This window comes from Lissotriton helveticus, chromosome 2_1 (assembly GCF_964261635.1).
Source record: "Lissotriton helveticus chromosome 2_1, aLisHel1.1, whole genome shotgun sequence".
Lineage (NCBI taxonomy): Eukaryota > Metazoa > Chordata > Amphibia > Caudata > Salamandridae > Lissotriton > Lissotriton helveticus.
Genome location: NC_136059.1, coordinates 1,024,420,947 through 1,024,442,219, shown reverse-complemented (window position 1 = coordinate 1,024,442,219; position 21,273 = coordinate 1,024,420,947). Strand labels below are relative to the sequence as shown.

The 21,273-nt window shown below is 46.0% G+C and overlaps 1 protein-coding gene across 4 annotated transcripts in view; it reads right to left on the bottom strand.

Annotated features, from left to right (window-relative positions):
• GOLM1 (golgi membrane protein 1) overlaps positions 1-21,273 on the bottom strand; it is a 723,783-nt gene that overhangs the window by 285,197 nt on the left and 417,313 nt on the right. For 2 of the 4 annotated variants that reach the window (XM_078675791.1, XM_078675794.1), the window contains exon 1: positions 1,465-1,600. The exons of the other annotated variants lie outside the window; for them this stretch is intronic. The gene's annotated coding sequence lies outside the window, so the exon portion shown is untranslated. Of the gene's footprint in view, positions 1-1,464; positions 1,601-21,273 lie in introns of those variants that run through there. 4 annotated transcript variants of the gene reach the window in all.

The window sequence follows — 21,273 nt, the reverse complement described above, 5'->3', positions numbered from 1 at the left end:
AAGCACCTGCTGGGGACGGCGTTGGCCGTGGCCAAGCGCGATATTGCTCGTCATTGGCTCCAAGACTCTGCACCAACGGTTAAGGGCTGGAGGAGGGGGGTGGACTGGTGCGGGGTCCAGGAAGAGGCTCTATGCGAAGCCCGGGGTGCGCCTGAACGATTTATCAGAATTTGGGGGAAATGGTTCAACCTGTTGCCACCATGAGCACTGATATGTATGCTGTGTTTTGCTCTATCGACAAGTTTGTGTTGCCGGACTGGGACATTGCCCATCCGTTTATGTACGCTGCTGAATGCTTTTACCTGTGCCTACTATTTGCTGAGCTGCCACCAATGACCTTTCTTTGTTGCTTCTGAAATGCCAATAAAGTTGATTATCAACAAAAAAAAATTGAACCAATGTCTTTAAGTAGTCGCTTTCACACGCAGATCCCCACATCCAATTGGATCATGAAGGAGCATGGCAACATAATTAGAAAAATTAACTCTGAGTTCCTTTGGTGATCAGAAAATAACGCGAAACATGGCAGTAGATCCCTTATCTCCATTCCACACAACAAAGACAAAAATACAATTGTGAAGATTACGTATACCACACTGCACTGTGATCACACTAGTGGCAACTCTTTTAAACTCTTCGAGTGGTGTCATGTGACAGCACAATAGACCTCTCCAAAAAGTAATTTAATGACATGCTGTGACTGAATAAAACATTTTATCACGAGCAGCAAAATATGAAAAGTTGGAAATATGTACTGCGTGCTTCACAGCTGTGACGCAGAATATAATTTATAGGTATACTTAATATGATCCATAAGAAAAGAAATTTCAATCAAGTGAATGTTGATCATCTTATACATTTGCAGTGCAGAGTGGACAACCGAAACAAGATCTCCATGCCTTCACTTGGAGAGGCACACACCTTAGCTGCCAACAAGTCTTAGCCACATCATCACCAAACCAGTTCAAGCGAGACCTCTAGCTGTTGCTTTCGTGCGGTCCATAAAGCGAGCCACAGAGAGCTCTCAATGTTAAAACAGATAGATTTTCATGAAGCAGAAACAACGAGTTCATATAGATAAAAAGCAAGCGTGACCTCGCTACGGCCAAACGTCAGCAAAGTACTATATTCGAGACTGCACCCCTACACTGCCACCGGGTCTACGATTACAGCTCTAGGCGATTGGAGCAGAAACAAGGGTCCCCAACACGAGTACGGTAAATTATGTAACATTGACACCAGGGACTTACAGTGCTTACAAACTGCTGAAGAGTGACGCGAAGGGCCACATAAAAACAAGGTGCTGTTATTGTTATTATCTCTAGAATACAAAAGATAAAGCAGCCTCGATACAACAGAGGTGCGGCAGCTTGAACTAGAAAGCCATGCTCGGAAATAGATCCCAAAAAACACAACATAGCGAATGACACTCTACATTATGTGGGCTACCTGCACTCTACTTACATGGACCGTCCGTCTACCCAACCTCATATCCGTTGTAGGTCGCTGTTCTTTTAACTGATATAATTCGTCTGTAATTTAGGACTTTAGCGTCACATAACAACCAATCCCACGACTGGACAAATTCGGTGCGTCCTCTAGAAGTGGGCTGTGTTGACGATGTGTAAAAGGACCTCTGATTGGAGCATTGTGGGCCTTGAGCCAATCACAGTGTGCTCTAAAATAATCCGAAGTACTGATTGGCTGTGGAGTCCACAGGTACCTTCGACCGGCGGCCTGTATTATTTACAGTCGGCGGGGGCCGCCCATGGTGGAGCGTGGTAGTGCAGCTCAGCAGAAGTTGCTTTTAGTTAGGCTAGGTTGCTGCTGCTCATTCAGGCTCGACGGTGGGGCGGGGTGGGTGATAGGGAAGTAAGTGTTAGCAACGCGGAACTGCCTAAAATGATAGTTGTGAGCGACGGTGCGACCCTGGTGCTTGTCTGTTCTCTGCTCACAGCTGGTTAGGCACTTTTGGCATTTGATCCTGCGGCTCAGGCTGGGAATTTAGCCGTTCTTGGTGAGACCGGGGCCCGTAGGATACGGGACGGTACCTTCGTGGGCACACGTGGCATATCTAGCATTTACTGACTTGAATAGCCCCTTTGTTGTGTGAAAGTGCTTCTATTCGCATCCTGCTGCTACTGACAGACATGACAGGTCTCATATCACTGAATTTGATGTGTTTTTTTTTTATTGAGGGTTTTATGGAGCGGGCAACTCGACTCTAAGGATTGACAGAGCACTTTATTTATTTATTTAATGCGTTTTTATATAGCGCGGACTTTACCCGAATGTGTCAGTGCGCTTCACAGTAGGAACAGAACTGATACATGAGGAGAAACATTACAAATTAACAAATTAAAAAAGTAAACATTAAGTTACATGAGGCAAAAATGACAATTGTGAGCAAACAAAATACAAGAGGTAGAAAACGGTGCATTACAGGAGGAAAAAGTGACATGTGTGCAGGTTACAAAAGCGTTCAAAGTACAAATAGAGGTATAATACTGCAATACATGGTAGACACTCAACAGGCCCGGCTCCAGGAATTTTTATTTGGGTGGGCCAAAGGTGAATTTGGGTGGGCCACTGCGGGCTCGATTTGTCGCATATATGTCTAGGCAGGCCTGCTTCAGGGCCCTCCTTTATCTATTCTTAGTCTTACATGGCCCAGTAAAACACACTCTTTTCCAAATCTCTTTCTAAATATTATCACTCTCAAAAAGTGTTTTTTCCATGTAATGTTCCTTTGATGGGAAGAGGAGGTTTCTGAGGTGGGAGTATCAGACAAGTGACACTTCACAGGCTTCCTCTGTGGGAGCCTTCAGGGAGAATCCCTCTTCATTACTACCTCCACCTGACCACGGACTCTGCAACGCACTCCCTTACAAGCTTGATTATCCACTACTCCTCTCCAGTGCACCATATCTCACAGCTGATCTTGGGCCCAAGCCCCATATCAGGCACCATTGGGCTCCACTTTTCCTGGTAAAAACATTAGTAAAATCACTTTCAAACTTAAAACATTGAATATAGCAGTAAATATAATTAGCCCGCACTTTAAAGTATGTTCCACAGTAGCCCTTATGACCCGACTGCCAATTAAATAAACAAAAACAGAAAGGCTTCAGCGCTGATGCAAAAGTCTTTTTTGGCGCCGCACCAATAACCACTTTCTCTGTAAATACCTTTACTACCACCTTCCAATAGTGCCCCTCATCCCTCCATTGCTCCCCTATTGACCTCCTCCTCGGATTCCCTCACTGCCACATGCCACAAGTGCCCCTCCTCTCCCCATAGCCCCTCCCCTTAAGGCCTTTACCTCGGATTCCCTCACTACCATCCTCCACCAGTGCCCCTCATCTCTCTGTAGCCCCTCCCCCTCATGACCTCCTCCTCAGACTCCCTCACTGCCACCCTCCACCAGTGCCCCTCATCTCTCTCTAGTTCCCCCTCCACCCCATGACCTCTTCCTCGGATTCCCTCACTACCACCCTCCACCAGTACCCCTCATCTCTCTGTAGCCCCTCCTCCTCAGACTCCCTCACTACCACCCTCCACCAGTGCCCCCATCTCTCCCTAGCTCCCCCTCCACCCATGACCTCTTCCTCGGATTCCCTCACTGCCACCCTCCAACAGTGCCCCTCATCGCTCCGTAGCCCCTCCCACTATCTCCTCCTTGGATTCCCTAACTGCCACCCTCCAACAGTGCCCCTCATCTTTAGGTAGCCACTCTCTCATATGCATTTCATTTGTTGTATAGCGCTACTCATATCAGTGTAGTCTGTCAGTACTTTACACCACGCACACATTATACAGAGACAATGAATCATACAAGTATGGAAATCAGTCTACAGGGAATGTCACATTAGCCAATGAGGAATACAAGGTATAGGAATCACATGCCATCTAAACTGGTGGGCAGTATATTTTAAGAGGGTTTGGTCTGGGGAAACACAACCTTAGGATTTAAAGAGTATTCCATGGGGGTGAGCTTTACTGATAAAAATGTATTTCTGCCCAAACATACTCACTTTAGCAACATTAGAATAATGAAAGACTGAGAAATTCTAACTATATCACAAAACAAAAAAAGCGAAGTTCTAACTATGCCATTCATGTTTGTATGCAGCTCTTTGGTGACAGTCCATTGGTCACTGTCCTGTGTTAGGATTATTACTTCTGAACTGCAAGGAACACAAGGCTCTCTGTGACAAAGGCAGTAACCCACTGAGCTATCCACATAAGATACAGTTCATCTGCATTTAAAAAACACTAACAGACAAATGATCAGCCATGATAATGATAAAAACTGTTTAAAATGAAGCGCACACAAAGTATGTGTCGTGCTGGGCCTGTGCAGATTTGTAAAAGAAAAACAAATAGTAACACATTCGCTTACCTACTACTCCTTTAGTCAAACTTTGTGTCACAGGCAGCCTGATGTGATAAGCAACGGTGGGGGTCAGGAAAGGTGAATAGGAATAAACACACTTCTTTTCTCCTGCACTACATAGAAAAAGAAATATCCACGCAGCAGAATAGTAGGCATAGGTTACCATTGTCAAAGAATGGATTTATCGCCTTTCGCCATGTGGAGATGAAGGGGTGAAAAAATAAACAAAGCCTCGTTTGTATGTAAATGGTCTTTTAAAGACTTGTGAAGTACTGGGTGCGGCTGCGGTAATCTCAAAAACTGTGTGTGTAAGCACGGCAAGCTGTCTCAGCCCAGGGCACACACACACAGACAGCCCTTTGAGCCCAATGCCGTTGCGTGCCTGCCTTCAAGACCTCACTGCGAGGGCCAAGGCTCCTGCTTGGGTGGGCCAGGCTCATATTTTTTATAATAATTTCCCTAACTAGCATGCACCTCCTATTACCCTCCATAGAGAACCAACTCCCCACACACCCACATGCACCATCCGGCGGTCCTAAAAAGATCTCCGCCAAAGTGACCCCTTCGGGGGACCCGTAGGGAATTGCAGCGCCGGCCCTACGAGGAGCAACCGCCCAATGATGAAGCATGACACCCTTTGGGGTGTGTGACGGCAACAGAGGACAAAGAGTGGTCGTCCAGTCACCCGAGTGGGTCCCTAATCTAGGAATTTTTTTCATTTTTTTCACTTTCTGTTTTTTCTTTTTCTTTTTTTGGGCTGGGTGACGTTCTGCACCTGCCCGTAGGAACTTTGTCCTTTTGGTGATAGATATCAAACTTAGGGAGGATGGACACTGGACCTTTATAGCTCCCTGATCCCCCCTCTTTTGTGTTTTATATTTAGTACGGTAGCATAACCGTGGGATCATTCACTTTCTTTCTTTTTCTTTTCCTGTGGGTAAACGTATTTTTAAGTACCATGGGCACTATATGAGCGCAGCAGCATCTCACACCACCTTTCTAATTAACCCCGCACCTTGCTGCACATGAGATAATTAACCCTATGTGGTTGAGGCTCTGTAAAACAAATACATCTTATTCAAATCATTATTAACACTGGTTTATTAGGAAAGGGTACTTTCACCTGGTTTGTTCGGGGTCGGCTCACAAACTTATGATGTAAACATAGAAGTTTCAACTATATGGGCTAACACGCCTGTTTCACATGGTTTACATATTTATGACGTGGTTACGCGACTACTGACAGTAGCTGTAAGCCTGGATTGGGGCAGAAGGGTTCAGTCTCCCTGAAGCACGCAAGCGCACTAGCATCTGCGCCTCACGCATGCGCTGTTTACTCTGTTGTGAGCCTGAAATGCGGAAGAGGAAATCACCGTCACGTGAGTTCCAGATACCTATTAAAGTGACGCACGCTGCCATTAGGAGTTTATTACCGGCAGTCGCATGGTTGGGGCAGGTACACTGGTGTTACCATCAAGGCTGAGTTGTGAGTACTTGATTCGGAGGGTCGATTTTAATCAACACGGCTGATGAATTATGTAGTGTGCTGTATGTTGATTGCATAACTCTTTTGTTGCAGCCCGATAATGTATGGGTACTCCATGCGCCTAGCCGATGGAGCACGCTTGTCTGATCAGTTAGGTAAGACCCTTCTAGAAGTCATGGCCCTTCCGTGTGGAGCGAGGTTTATCATTATTATGGGTGGCGTTCTCTGTTGAAGTGAGTGTTTTTGACAGTTTTGAGTGAGATTCTCGTACTTTATCCCAATACATGGGTATTCATACACCACTCTTTACATGCCATTTTATTAGGCTATTGGGAAGTGAGCGATTGGGTGAGATGCTATGCACGTTGTGGTGCCCTCAAGTATATCATGGATATGTCTACCTGATTTGATGTGGGTCAGATGTGCACACGATTGTGGCACACATATGTTGTATCAAGTTGTACTGATACACATCCCACTTGCTGTCTTCTTTTTCTTTTTTTTTCCTAGAGAGTGACCTGGAGCCAATTGCTCAACATTGATCTGTGCCCACACTGAGGGGGGCACAGGCGGCTGCCCAGATCGACACTGAGGGTATTTTATTTTGCTTCACTAATTTTCACGTGCACTTTATTTTAATAATTTCGGTCCTGATGAAGCGCCACCGACCTATTACAGGCGACAGAGGCGCGAAACATGTTGGCCTATGACCCAAGACCCCGGGGCATAGTGTGCCCTCCAGGGTACGATTTTGTAGCAACCAAAACCTTGCTCAGGGTACATCTAATAAAATCCGCTGCAGGATGACCCTTTTTTTATAATAATTTCCCTAACTAGCACGCACCTCCTATTACCCTCCATAGAGAACCAACTCCCCACACACCCACATGCACCATCCGGCGGTCCTAAAAAGATCTCCGCCAAAGTGACCCCTTCGGGGGACCCGTAGGGAATTGCAGCGCCGGCCCTACGAGGAGCAACCGCCCAATGATGAAGCATGACACCCTTTGGGGTGTGTGAGGGCAACAGAGGACAAAGAGTGGTCGTCCAGTCACCTGAGTGGGTCCCTAATCTAGGAATTTTTTTCATTTTTTTCACTTTCTGTTTTTTCTTTTTCTTTTTTTGGGCTGGGTGACGTTCTGCACCTGCCCGTAGGAACGTTGTCCTTTTGGTGATAGATATCAAACTTAGGGAGGATGGACACTGGACCTTTATAGCTCCCTGATCCCCCCTCTTTTGTGTTTTATATTCATATTTGGGTGGGCCTGGCCCACCCGGCCCACCTGCTAGAACCGGGCCTGACACTCAAGCACAAGAAAAAACGTTACGTAGGCAATGGCGGAGCTTGTGCAAGTATCTAAAGCAAACAAAATGTAAGAGGTAGCAAACTGTGTTACAAGAGAAAAGTGATGTGTGCATATTACAAACGAGTACCAAACACAGGTAGAAGGATAATACTGCGATAACTGGTAGAACACACTGGGAAGGCACTTCCATAGTCATGGAGAAAAGGATTCTCTATAATGGAGGGTCTTCCTTCAGATAATAGAGAAGGTGTGAATTACGTTTGGAAGTGTCTTTGAAGGAGGAGAACTTTGAGGTCAGTTTTGAAGGCCTGGGGGAGGTGGTGGTCCGGAGCTGAGGCGGAAGTGAGTTCCAGATTCTCACTGCGTTGCCTGAAAAGGATTGGGCCATCGATCTTTCCTTCTTGAAAGTGGGAGGGACAAGCAGTACATTTTCCGCATTACGTGATGGTCTAGAGCCTCCAGAGAGTTTCAGTTTGTTCGGCAGGTAGCAAGGAGAAGAGTAGTGCAAGGCTTTTTGGGATCGACAGCTAAAGAAAACATATGACATGCAGCATACATTAGATAACTAGAAAGAATGATGTACTGTGTGCAAAATGCAACTGAACTGAAGAGAATGTGAATCGCATCAGTTCAAGTAGGGGAGCAAAAAGGACAAACAATTAAAAAAGGAAACATGCATAGGATGTACAATAGTATGCACAGAAACTTCTCCCAAATCAATAGGTGAAAGGAGGCGTACTTAAGTCCATGGTCCTAACAAATCCAGCCTGAGTGACGGAAAAGAACTAAGGTAGAGAATGTCCCATTATGCACTAATCCGTAGTTGCTCTGATAAGTAAGCTCTATGCAGAAAGTTACTGGGAGCGAGGAATTGTTAGACGAGTAGAGTTTTCATCTCTAACATGAAGGTCTCAAGAGACGACTGATGGAATGGGGTTCCACAACCTGGAAGCACACCCTAAGAACAAGGGTTCCTTTTCCTTGGCAGGAGGGAAGTTGGAGAGGAGGGTGATGGTGCGAAGGATACGTTGACCTCCCAAAATTACCAGTGTCACAGACAGATCAATAAGGATCTTTGTGTGAAGGATTCATGAATAATGTAAGTCAGTGTCTGAATAAATCTTGCTTCAATTGTTTAGTGACAACATGATGGGAATGATGTGATCACACTTCCTTGAACCTTATATTAATGTAGTAGTTGAATAAAGACCTCCTCATATAAACGTGTAATCAAGAAGAACTGGCTCATAGCTAAAGCCTGCGGTTTGTGTTTGGGAAACCGATAGGTTTCTTAAGAAAACCCTCACCCACCAACCTAGTTTGTGGCATGCTTCATCATCGGGTCCCACCCAAGGTGCAGAATGCACCCTGGGTGTGCTTTAACGCCTGGACTACAGTGGAGCCGTTTTTTTGGTGTGTTGTGAGTGGTGCAGTGATTAGTGATGTTAAAACTATCAATAGGGTCCCGTTCAAAAAGTGGAAGCAGCTTTAATAGTGGGGCCCTATGACAGGGTTAAAAATATTGGCGGCTACGTGTAGAGTATTATGTTTTGTGCCAAGTATCCTAAATACAGGTCTACATGTTTCAGCCAGACTTTATCCTGTGCTGGCTTTCGTCAGGACCAGTGATAAAGAAAGTGCGTGACTCAGTCAGTGGAAGGTTTCCAAGACTGGGTTGAAAAAAATGCGCATGCGCTAAGGTGCGATAAGCTGGAGAGAAACTATTTGTATCCTCCTACTGTTTCTTTATGAATTCTGTAAAGGAAAAGGGACAAAAACTCAATTATCGTCATGACACACATGGAACATGTACTATAAAAACCAAGAGACAGGCATGCACTCATGTATGTCGCACGCAGTTTCGGCTCGGTCTATGTTTCTTATGAGGTGGTGACAAAATGTAGACCCATGTGTGCATCGCAATATGTGGGGAGAAGAAAGCTTTGGTATTGTTATCTGTGAGGACTGAACCCTGTGCCTGCAGCAGAGTGGCGTGATTGGCTTGAAAACGTAGCTATATGCTTACAACTGCGTTTTTTACATTTTACGACATGGATCCCGCCAGGGGGCAGTGCCTGTAGTCACAAGCTGAAATCACAAGGGTAAAGGATTAGCACTCCGGTATGTGCTTAGTGCACACAGCGCGGTGCGGTCCCGGTAGATGAGACCAGAGGCTCTACTTACATCATCAAGGTCCACTGCCCTCCACTTATACCTGTTGCGGCCTTCATTCGGGATCCCGAGGATGTGTGGCTGCATGGGAGACCGGCTTTTAACGCTGAGTTTCCAGGGACCCGTCCTCGGTGTCTGCGTCGTGATGCCATCACGTGGGGCGTGGTTTCGTTGTGGGACCTAGAAAAAAGACTCTATCAGGGGCTGTCTTACGTATGTCTGTACTGTAAGGATTCTCTCGACTATTTTTTATCTCAAGTGAGTGGTTAAAAATGCTGGCTAATATTAATGAGTAAAACATTAATACAAATGTATAAAGAAGGGGAGCAAACCGTGAATTTTATACATTAAAAAATATATTCGGATAGGATGTTTCTTTCGGGGGCATGCCTGGGTGAGCAGGTACATGCATGGGTGCGCACAAGCGGGTTGTTTTGCTCAGGTACATGTTCTCATGTGTGGGGATTAGATGTATGGTGCCCCAGAAATACATAGTCATATATTAAACAATTACCCATATTTTGTGCCAGAAGCCTAACTTGTAACTGGACAAGTAGCTCGCTTGTTATATATTTATGGGTAGTGGAACCCCATTGGATTGTGCAAGGTATTGGATGCTAAATTTATGTTGTATGTTACTCAGATGTTTATTGGTCGAAAATGTGGGGAAGGCGCATTTAGATAACTAGAAGGCTATGATCTCATAGGAGGACGTGTGTCTCTCTTGCCATTCTTCGTAGTTTTATGTATCGTGAAGTGATTTCCAAGGGATGTTGTCATTCAATCCCTTTTTGTGGGTCGAGAGTCGGTAGATCCAACGTTGTTCCTTGTTTAGTAACAAGTTCTCTGCTGTTTCAAATGTAACATCTAGCTGTTCTATGACGACCCATTTCATGTTATTCAGTGTGTGTCCTGATTTGAGGAAGTGGGCAGTCATTCTGGTGGTGTTCCTGTTGCAACAAATATTGCTCCTGTGTTCACCAATACGTATTTTTATTTTCCTGCTTGTCATGCCAATGTATCTTAGGCCACATGGGCACTCGATCATGTATACTACAAGTGTAGAGTTGCAATTTGTGTGTTTCCTCAAGCACCAGGTCTTGCCTGGTTCAAGTTCCAGGGTTTTAGTGGTTGTAGTTAGGTGGCATACGCAGCAGCCTCCACAGAGGAAGTCGCTTGTGACACTGGGAAGGCCCCACGCATTAAGTACTGATGTGTCTTTTGGTTTGTAGTCAGTTCGGGGCGTGTCGAGATCAGGCGGTCTTTTAGGCTGTTACAGCCTTTCTGTCCCCCGGAGGGGGCAGAAAGCCCACTAAACACAGGGATTTTTTGGGTGCATTTTTTTTAGGGTGGGGGCTGCCCAAAACGGGCACCCAATGCCCCCACCCAGCCACCATTACAGCCTTTCTGTCCCCCCAGGGGGACAGATGGGGGCAGTAGCCCCCAATCTGCCCCCCGGGAGGCAGAAAGCCCACTTGACGCCAGGGATTTTTTTTAATTCGTTTAGGGATAGGGACTGCCCAAAATGGGCATGACAATACCCCTCAGAGAAATTCCAGTCTTTCTTCCCCCCGTAGGGCAGATGGGGCAGTGGCCCCTGATCTGCCCCCTGGGGGGGGCAGAAAGCCCACTAGGCGCCAGCGATTACGCTGGCTTTTTTATGCGTGGGGGCTGCCCCAAATGGGCATACCAATGCCCCCATCCCCACAAAAAAATAGCCACAGTCTTTCTGCCCCCTAGGGGCATATCAAGGCGGCAGAAAAGCCCACTAGGCACCGACTTTTTTTTTGGCAATGTGCCTACATGTGGATTTGGGGCCCCAGCGCAGCAGGCACATAGGGAAACCTAGCAAACCTCTACATTTTTAAAAACTATACACCAAGGGGAATACAGGGTTGGGTGACTTGACTGGCTTTAACCAGGTTCTGTTACCCACAATCCCATGCAAACCTAAAAATGTCCTCACATTTCTGTGGTGGAAAGTTCTGGAATCTGCGTGGATCCACAAAATTCTACCCACCCCACGTTCCCCAAAGTCTTCGGAGAAAAATGGTACCTCACCTGTGTGGTAGACCTAGTGCCTGCGACAGGAAATGGCTCAAAACGCAACAGTGAAAAATGACCCTTTTTTTGCAAAATGCCTAGCTGTAGTTTTTTAACCCTAGCTCTGCTGGCAACTAGGGAAACCTAGCAAATCTATACATTTTTTTAAAACTAGACACCCAGGGGAATCCAGGGTTGTGTGACTTGACTGGTTCTAACCAGGTTCTGTTACCCACAATCCCATGCAAACCTAAAAAATTGTCCAAAAATACCACAATTTCCACACATTTCTGTGGTGGAAATTTCTGGGATCTGCACGGACCCACCAAATTCCACTCATCCCGCATTCCCCAAAGTCTTCTGAGCAAAATGGTACCTCACTTGTGTGGGTAGGCTTAGTGCCCGTGACAGGAAACGGACAAAAACTCAACATGGACACACCACATTTTCACAGTGAAAACTGACCCTTTTTTTGCAAAGTGCGTAGCTGTAGATTTTGAACCCTAGCTCTGCAGGCACCTAGGGAAACCTAGCAAACCTAATCATTTTTTAAAACTAGACACCCAGGAAAATCCAGGATGGGGTGACTTGTCTGGCTCTCACCAGGTTCTGTTACCCAGAATCCCTTGCAAATCTCAAAATTTGTAAAAGAAACAAACACATTTTCCTCACATTTCAGTGATGGAAAGTTCTGGAATCTGCGTGGATCCACAAAATTCCACACACCCTGCATTCCCCAAAGTCTTCCAAGAAAAATGGTACCTCACTTGTGTGGGTAGGCCCAGTGCCCGCGACAGGAAACGGCCCACAACACAACGCGGACACCACATTTTCACAGTGAAAACAGACCCTTTTTTGCAAAGAGACTAACTGTAGATTTTGAACCCTAACTCTGCCGGCACCTAAGGAAACCTAGAAAACCTATACATTTTTTAAAAAATAGACACCCAGGGTAATCCAGGATGGGGTGACTTGTCTGGCTCTCACCAGGTTCTATTACCCAGAATCCCTTGTAATCCTAAAAATTTGTTAAAACAAACACAATTTCCTCACATGTCTGGGGTGGAAAGTTCTGGAATCTGAGTGAATCCACAAAATTCCACCCACCCCGCAGCACCCAAAATCTTCAGAGAAAAATGGTACCTCACTTGTGTGGGTGGGTCAAGTACCTGCGACAGGCAATTGCCCAAAACCTATTGAGACAACATCAAAATGACCAATCACAAAACAACCTGGTTTTGCAAGGGGGTCCCATGAGTTTTTGGCCCCGGGGTCGGCGGCTATCTAGGGAAACCTACCAAACCCACACATTTCTGAAAACTAGACACACAGGGGAGCCCAGCAAGGTAAGGCTTGCGTGGGTCCCCCATTGTTTTCCTACCCAGAACTCTTAGCAAACCTCAAATTTAGCTAAAAAAATCACGTTTTTCTCAAATTTCTGTGTGAGAAAGTTCTGGAATCTTCGTGGATCCACAAATTTCCTACCACCCAGTGTTCCACCAGGTCTCCCGATAAAAATGATACCTCACTCGCGTGGGTGGGTCAAGTACCCGCAACAGGCATGTGCCCAAAACCTTTTGAGGCGACATCAAAACTACCTATCACAAAATTTCACCCACCCCAGATTCCCCACAGTCTTCCAAGAAAAATGGTACCTCACTTGTGTAGGTGGGTCAAGTACCCGCGACAGGCAAGCGCCCAAAACGTATTTAGACGACATCAAAATTACCTATCACAAAACAACCTGGTTTTGCGAGGGGGGCTCATGAGTTTTTGGCCCCAGGCTCGGCAGCCGTCTTGGGAAACCTACCAAACCCACACATTTCTGAAAACTAGACACCCGGGGGAGTCTAGCAAGGTATGGCTTGCGTGGGTCCCCAAACATTTCCCTACCCAGAATCCCCTGCAAACCACAAATTTCGTTTAAAAAATCACTTTTTTCTCAAATTTCTGGGTGGGAAGGTTCTGGAATCTGTGTGGATCCACAAATTTCCTCCCATCCAGCGTTCGCCCAGGTCTCTCAATAAAAATGGTACCTCACTTGTGTGGATAGGCATAGTGGCTGCAACAGGAAATGGCCCAAATCATACTGTGGCGACTTCAAAATTACCTGTAAGAAAACTACCTGGTTTTGGGGGGGGGGCACCTGAGATTTGGGCCCCGGCCAAACCCAAACATTTTTGAAAACTAGACACCCGGGGAAGTCCAATGAGGTATGGCTTGTGTGGATCCCCCAACGTTTTCCTACCCAGAATGACATGCAAACCTCAAATTTATCTGTAAACAACTACATTTTCCAGATATGTTTGTGTGGAATCACCTTGCGGGCACAAATGTCCTACCCCACAGCGTTCTCCTTTGTGTCCCGAGTAAAATGATACCTCACTTGTGTGGCTGTCCAATGCAGAATTGGCTAAAACTTATTTTTTTTAAACGTAGTGCTCACAGCAGCGACACCGAACAATGTAAAGAATGTAGAACATAAGTTTAACATTCTAATCTTAACAAAATCCTGTGAGAGGCAGCCATATTCCTTCTTTGTTACTGCTCACAGCCAAGATAAGTTCATTTACTTTCTGTGTGTCTGTAGTTACCATTGAACTTCATGAATAAGGGTATTAAGCGCTATGTTTTGAATTTTGAGTATGTTGAATGTGTTTTAAGAATGCTTAGTTTGTTTTGGTACGTTTTTGACACCTTAAATCGTTATTTATATTGACATGATGTATCTAAGAGCCCCTGTTATGTTTATTTGTGGACGCTTTCTGATGCTCTCCCTTGCTGGCGCACACAGGCTCTTTCCCCAAAGATTTAGATTCTACCCGCACAAATTGTGCGTTCCTCCAACCCTGGCAGGTTATCCCTCCCCCTTAAATGCACCGGCTGCGGCCGTTACCTTTACATTCAAGCCTGTTACCGAGTGTTCACGTTTGTGCGAGCGACTTGGTAACAAGCTCATGACAAACTCTGAGATTACCCACGCGGTTTTCTCATAAATTCTTTTCTACTTAAATTATCTTTTGTCGGCTCCTACCCGGGTGCTTGTTTGAATTTTGTCTCACACAAGCACGAAAGCTCCGAGCCCACTCGACCTCACGCTTCGACACACTGCTTTAATAAATGCTGCTTTGACAAATACTAACAATTACTCTTACCTCCAAATGGGACCCTTATATTCCCCCTTCGTTCCGGGAATCGATTTCGACGATGTCGAGGGTTTCTTCACCCCTTGAGGCCGCCGTATTCACGTCAGGTGACCCGGCGGCCATCTTGAATTGGTCTCCCTTGCTTTTACTGAAGGGATTTCTGGCGGCCATCTTTTGGACACGCAAAAGAGTCAGTTGACAGTTTCCCTATGTGGCAACAGACATCGGTCATTGGGATTTCGATAGTGATCTATGTTTGACGAATTTTAGTGATGTTTTTTGCTGTCACTTGAGTCTGATGAATTTTAGTGGTGTTTTATGTTTTTCTGGAAGTTATCTGCCCTTTAGTGCTTTTTCCTCTGCTAACTTTTAAGAGTGTGACCCAGTATATACATTGTTTAGAATTGCGTTGTTTGACTCTCTGTTAAACGCTCCTTTCTGTACCCTAGTGCCTTACGCTGTTACACTTACTTATCCCCTGATAGTCCAAGAATGGACCAAATAACTTTGAGTGGGGATTCTGTTGACGCCAGAATTAAGGAGTCTGTTGATAACGCGGTCTCAGCACTGGCCTCCCAACTTGGTAAGAAACTGGATGACTGCATTGATAGGATGGAGGAAAGGTTTTCAAGGGATAAGAATGCTGAAGGACATGGAGAACTGGGCCTTATGGGCCGAGCGGCGCAGGGCACGCCTGATATCTCCGGGTTCACCTGCCTTATCCGACAGAGACACGAGACACTCTGTTAGGCGTAGAAAATAAGGTTTATTAGCTGCAGCTAAGCACAGTGGTCCTAGAAGTACACCAATGGTAAGTTCTCAGGAGACTGCCACTTTATTCCGTGGCAAACAGTCTTTTATACCATACATATTTACAATACCCACTCCCAAAACATACAGAACTGACAAATGAGAAAAGTTTGAAAACAAGCTATCGAGTATCTTGTATACGCCCTTCTTTCAGACATCATGTTCTCCCCTCCCCTCAAGTTAATCAATGCTAGTGCATGTAATTCAATTTGCAGGTGGCAGGACGTATTTGCGAGCCTCAAAGGACAGTTGTGTAACAAGAGAATACACGGAGAGAATAGTGAAGGCCAGTTAAACAAGATAAAATGAAGAAAGAATGGTGAGACCCAAACAGTCAACTAAGACAAGGATCAATCAGTCTAGACATGGATTAACTAACTCGGCCAGTCCCTGACATCGGTTTCTTAAACAAGGACAAAGGGTTACTTTTTAACAGGAGAGGCGAGCAGCTGAAAAGGCAAAAACATTATGTTCTCCGTGTCGCCTGAGTGAGGGCAACACAAAATGGTGGCTGTCACAAAATGGCGGCTCACTACGAAGCGAAGTCGAAAATCACAGAACCTCAGACCCTCCTTTGCCATTACTCAGGCAAAACACAAAGGACTCACGCTAGTACGAGTCAATATCAATGGTCATGAGGTCATTGAGCTGTTGCTGCAACATCATTTTAATGTTTTCTGTTTGCTGTGACACAGGCTTTGGAACACACAAGGTGGCACAAAGACCACAGATAGCGGGACCACATTGCAAACAGAGACAACACGAGAAAATGATGGCTAAAATCACTCCAAGGAAAGTTAACACTTTCCATCCCCACGAGGAGCAGAAGTCCCGAAAACCATCCCATCACAGACCAATCTCCTGAGTCCTGATGAAAGACTCGGAAATGACATGTAGCTTAGAAATGGCTTGGTATACTGTAGGGGTATTATCAGGAATATAAATGCAGCAACTAGACCCAATCAATTTACAAACTCCTCCTCTATCAGCAAGAACAATGTCCAAAACCATTCGGTTTTGTAAAGTCATTAGACGATCCGCCTGAAGTTCAGCCTTCAAGTTACTCAAGGCTCCGGAAGTTACATTTATCGTAGCCTCAACAACAAGAACCAACTGTCTAATGTTTCTGCTATTGACCATTGGGCCCCAAAAGGGAAGAAACCCTTTAATAAAGTCTCCTCCCTCTTGTCCAGCTGTGTCTCCGGAATCAATAACCCCTCTACCATATCTTTTCCTGTGATGTCTTGAAGGAGCAGTGTATGTAGGGGGAAGAAGAAAAGCTATATAACATGTTCCTGAAAAATAGGCAGGAAGCCATTTGTAGGCCCTATCATGACAGACAAATTATGTACCTTGAGATGGTATTAAGGGAGAAGAAATCAAGGGGGAATAGACATAGGTATGGGAACAAACACTCCTTTCCTGTCTATTCTTATTATTCTGACCAGTTATTTGCAAACACAGGGTGCCTTCATGAGGTGCGGTCCAGTCTAAATTGGTAAGGATCTTCTTTCTTTAGCCCTGTCAGTGAGGCTAGTAATGTAGCGAGTCACATTCCAACCATCATATGCCCGCTTTTCGTCCACGGGAATCTTACTAATGTCAGCAATTTTAGCCATAGTCACTATTCCTTTTATCAAAGGACTATGACTATAGTCTGATCCACCAGTATATAGATCACCAGGAGGATATCGAAGTTGGTTCTGATATGCATTGGAAAACATAGCCAAATAAGCCCAAGCAGAACCTTCATATGAAAACAGGAAAACTAAATATGGCATCCCTTTCTCAGCGTTATGGGGCATAAGCCTGCAGACCCAACAATCAGTAGTGTTAACTACCAATTGATGCTGATGTAATAACTGGATGAATGAATTGTTGAAATATTCTGATCTCCTAACTTGTTCATGGCCTGGGAGTGTGCAGAACTTATGCGGAGAGTTAGTAGAAGAAGAGAGCAAAGGAACAGAAGTTGGAACAGGTGCTTGCTGCATAGTGTGGATAACCCATCCCACACAAGCTAATAAACTACATAAACACACTAGAATACATAGTGCTATGCCACATCGAATATATAGCAGTTTCTTGTACTTATTTCTTTTTACAATCTTAACATCATTCCCTTCCATTTCAGTATCCATTTCTCTAAAGGCGTTGCTCACAGTAATCTTCCAAGATCACTTAGGTGTGATTATTAGCCGTCCTATGACACTGTTGACCTAGTCACCATTCAGGTCACAGCCTAAGACTCCTACCGTGACCCTGCAACTTGATGGATAGTGGAAAGGAAATGTCTTTTAAAAAAAAAAGGTAATCAAAGGAAAAGAAAACACAGTTCAATTGTCTTTTGACAACGTAGGTCTTAGGTTATACCGTGTCTTGCCAGGTATCGTTTGGTCCCGGAATAGAGTCTCTGGGTTAGTCGTATCCAGTTTTAGATGTGGTGGTACAGCTTCTTGTAGCACATCATCATCTTCTTTCTCAGAGTTTGTCCAGTCCAGGCGTGCACTACTAAAAGGTACAAATCAGGGTACTTTCTCACATTCACTATCGCCAATGCCTTCTTGAACCCACTGATCATAAGGTAAAGGCAGGGGTACCCTCTTACAGTGCACGCCGTGAACCCAGTTTTTCTTTCCGGCGACTTTCACAGCTGTACATGTCGTCAAAAGTGTAGGAGAGTAGGGTCTGCTATCCTATGGTCACCCCAAATTTTTGCTTTTTGCTTCACTGGTTTATGACTTAATGTGGCTGTGGACCTGCTAATCAGACCCACAGCCTGCTGTTCTCTCTCTAAATTGTTACCCATGTACATTAGGTGCATAACGAAATTGGAACTGGTTCACCTTATTGGCCCCTGTAACAGTGTACCCAGGTACCCAGGGCATAGGTGCTTCCAAGGCCTACCAGGGGCTGCATCATGTATTGTGCCACCCCTGGCCTGGCCTCCATATTTGACACAACTGGCTGATCACTCAGCTGGGGTAAGTCGGTGTAACCACCCCTTACTTAGGTGTAGTATGCCTATACCTAACCTAAAATGGACACATATGTTCCTATCAGTCACTCCTATGGAAGGCCTCATCAATCCTGGAGGCAGAGTGCTTGGAAATATGTGAGATGGGGCTCTGGCATGAGCTGAGCCTGTCTGCAGCTTTCGGAACCATGTCCTTTAGCTGTTTCATGATATTGCCATACCATATACTCTTAAGTGCATTATGAACCTCGCGGTTAAATGCTATCTTGGGTTTGGCTTTATCAAAACAAGTCGAGTAAGGTGTCATACGAATTGGAATACTACCCCCTCGCCAGTTCTGGCGACGGGGGTAGCATTCCACCCTTCTAGAGGGACACGACATGTACCTAGCCTGAACCCCGGTTAAAGTTAAACAGAGCCTCAGCATCACAAAATGGATGCTGCCACCACAGACACAAGTCTGACCTCCTGCTGCTGGGAGTCCTTCCAGCGAGGGCAGCTTGGGCAAAGGGTTTCCTGCCTGGGGAGGTGCTAGCACCACTCCAGACAGGATTTTGTGTATTGGGTAGGACAGGGCTGAATAGAATCAGACATGCCTGGGGCACACAAGGTGTCCCTGTGCATAGGCCAGTTCAAACCGGTGCTGGGGCTTTCCAGCCCCAGTCCTGGCGCGAAACTGGACAAAGGAAAGGGGGTGTAACCACCCCCCTTCCTGGTTCCACCCAGAGGAGGGACCTTGTAGGTGATCCGGCCCCCCAGATTCGAATAAGAGTGGGAGCTGTGTCCTGAGACTTCAGATTATCCTGAATCAACTTGAAATACAGAAGAAGACTGGACTTCGACATTCTGCTGCACAGAAGACGGAAGAGAATCTCCCTTGTGGCCAAGGAGTGACCACCCTGTGAACACAGGCACCAACCAGCAACTCGACGTCTGCTTTGCCGCCGCCTCCCGCCGGAGCCCGAGCCCAGAGCCTGACAAGACCCAGACTCCCAGACTTCTCACAGCCAGATCCACAGTCCCTGCAAAGAAGGGACCCGTGGAGGCACCGAGAGACGTGGGACCGGACCTCTTGAAAGACCCCCGAGAAGCTGACTGCGCAGCACCTGAGGCACCCTCGACGCTGTGCTTTGGGGTTTGAGAAGCCCCAACCTCGAGCAGCCCTTGCACCGGTTATCAGCCCCCCAGCATCTCCACGATCTGCGTGGGGTCCTTTTGCACCGTGCCACTCGACGCGCCATCCCGGCCACTTGCCACGTGGCTAGCGGCCATCTTGGCAACGAAAAGGACGAACTACACCGCTGATCTGGTTGCTCAAGATTGGCCCTTGCTCCCCTGAAAAGGAGCATCCACTCTGACCTTGCTGGTCCGAGTGAGAAGCTTGAATCACTTCCTGCGTGGCTTGCTTTAGCCAAGGCCTGTTTGCTCCAATCAAGTTGCCGACACCGCCATCAGCGAGAGCCTACGTGGGACAGCTCGTGACCGACTCCTGGACGTCCTTGACCTCTTCGTGTCCACGTGGCTGCAGAGACAATCTTCACGACATCACCTGTTTGCACCCGACATCGCCTGGTTCCTTCCTGGTTTCACGGTAGTCACTGGCTAGTGACTTTGAACATTGTCCCCTCTGCTTTCAGGTCTTCACCTCTTCAGATCCACCCTTGGATCCACCGGAACTCTTCACATCGAGCCGCCTGCAGCATCTTCAGCTCCAAGCACCATCGACCTGCGAGACGAAACCCGACACTACTTCGACCCTGTGCACCCGCTTCCTGTGGGTGAGGTAACTCAGCAACGCCGGTGTTCCCACACTGGTATACACCTCTAGTGTCTGTGTCTAAAGTTTCATCCTTCTAGGTCACTCGGAAGGTTCCTTAATAACTAACTTTGTAACTTTTACGCACCATTGACATTGCATTGGTAAAGCGTGCACTTTCCGCACTGCACCCGAGTCCCGTGGGCCTTTCCCGACTTCTTCACTGCTAGTCCCGAACAGCTCCAGCGATTCCCCAGGCCCTAGGCCTCTTCACTTTCCCCATAGTGGTTCTTATACCACTATTTTAGTATATGGTTTAGGTGGCCCCTAGGGCTCATCCATAATTGTGCAACTTTTGTGTATTTAAACTGTGTTTTGTTTTAACGCATTTGCTTCTGTGCTCATAAAGAGTATCAGGGATATTTGTAGAAATAAATATATATATATTTTCAATAAATATCTGTGTGGTGTCCTTGCATTTGGTATTCAAGGGATTGTGTATGGTAAAACAGCTTGCTTCACATGCCTTTACAGAGTTTAGCCTAAGACTGCTTAGTCCATGCTACCCCTAGGATAGCTTGTCTATAAGGTTGACTTTACAACCTGCACCATAAGGGTTGCTTGGCATGGTACAAGGTGATCACTAGAACTAGTGAGCATCATATACCAGGCCAACTTCTCACATTGGTGAGCAGCGGATTGGGATTTGAGCTTGCTGTTGTTTTACCATTACAATCTTTGAAAATATAATTTGAAAGATCATACAGGTACCTGATAGGTACACTAAAACAAGACTAGATATACTTAAGTTCTACCGAACTTAGTTGTTGTAGAGGATAGGGAGTAGCACACCCTGACTACAACTACTAGATAGGTTTTGTAGGAAAACATAAGTGTAGGTAGATTGCAACACATCCACCACACTAGAGCAATGTCTGGAGCAGAGGGATCCACTGGAACCATCTCTGTTGAGAGTGACCCTCCAAGGGCACCATCCAAATTTGCTATCTTTCCATTTAAGGAACTGAGGCAACTGTGTTCCATGAGAGGAATCAAAACAGGTCCTACTCCTACAGCAGGACACCTCAGAGAGCTGTTAGACCAGTCTGAAGCTCTAAAGAACTCCAAACCAGGCCCCTCAGGGACTGGAGATGGAGGATCTCCCACTGAAGATGATAAC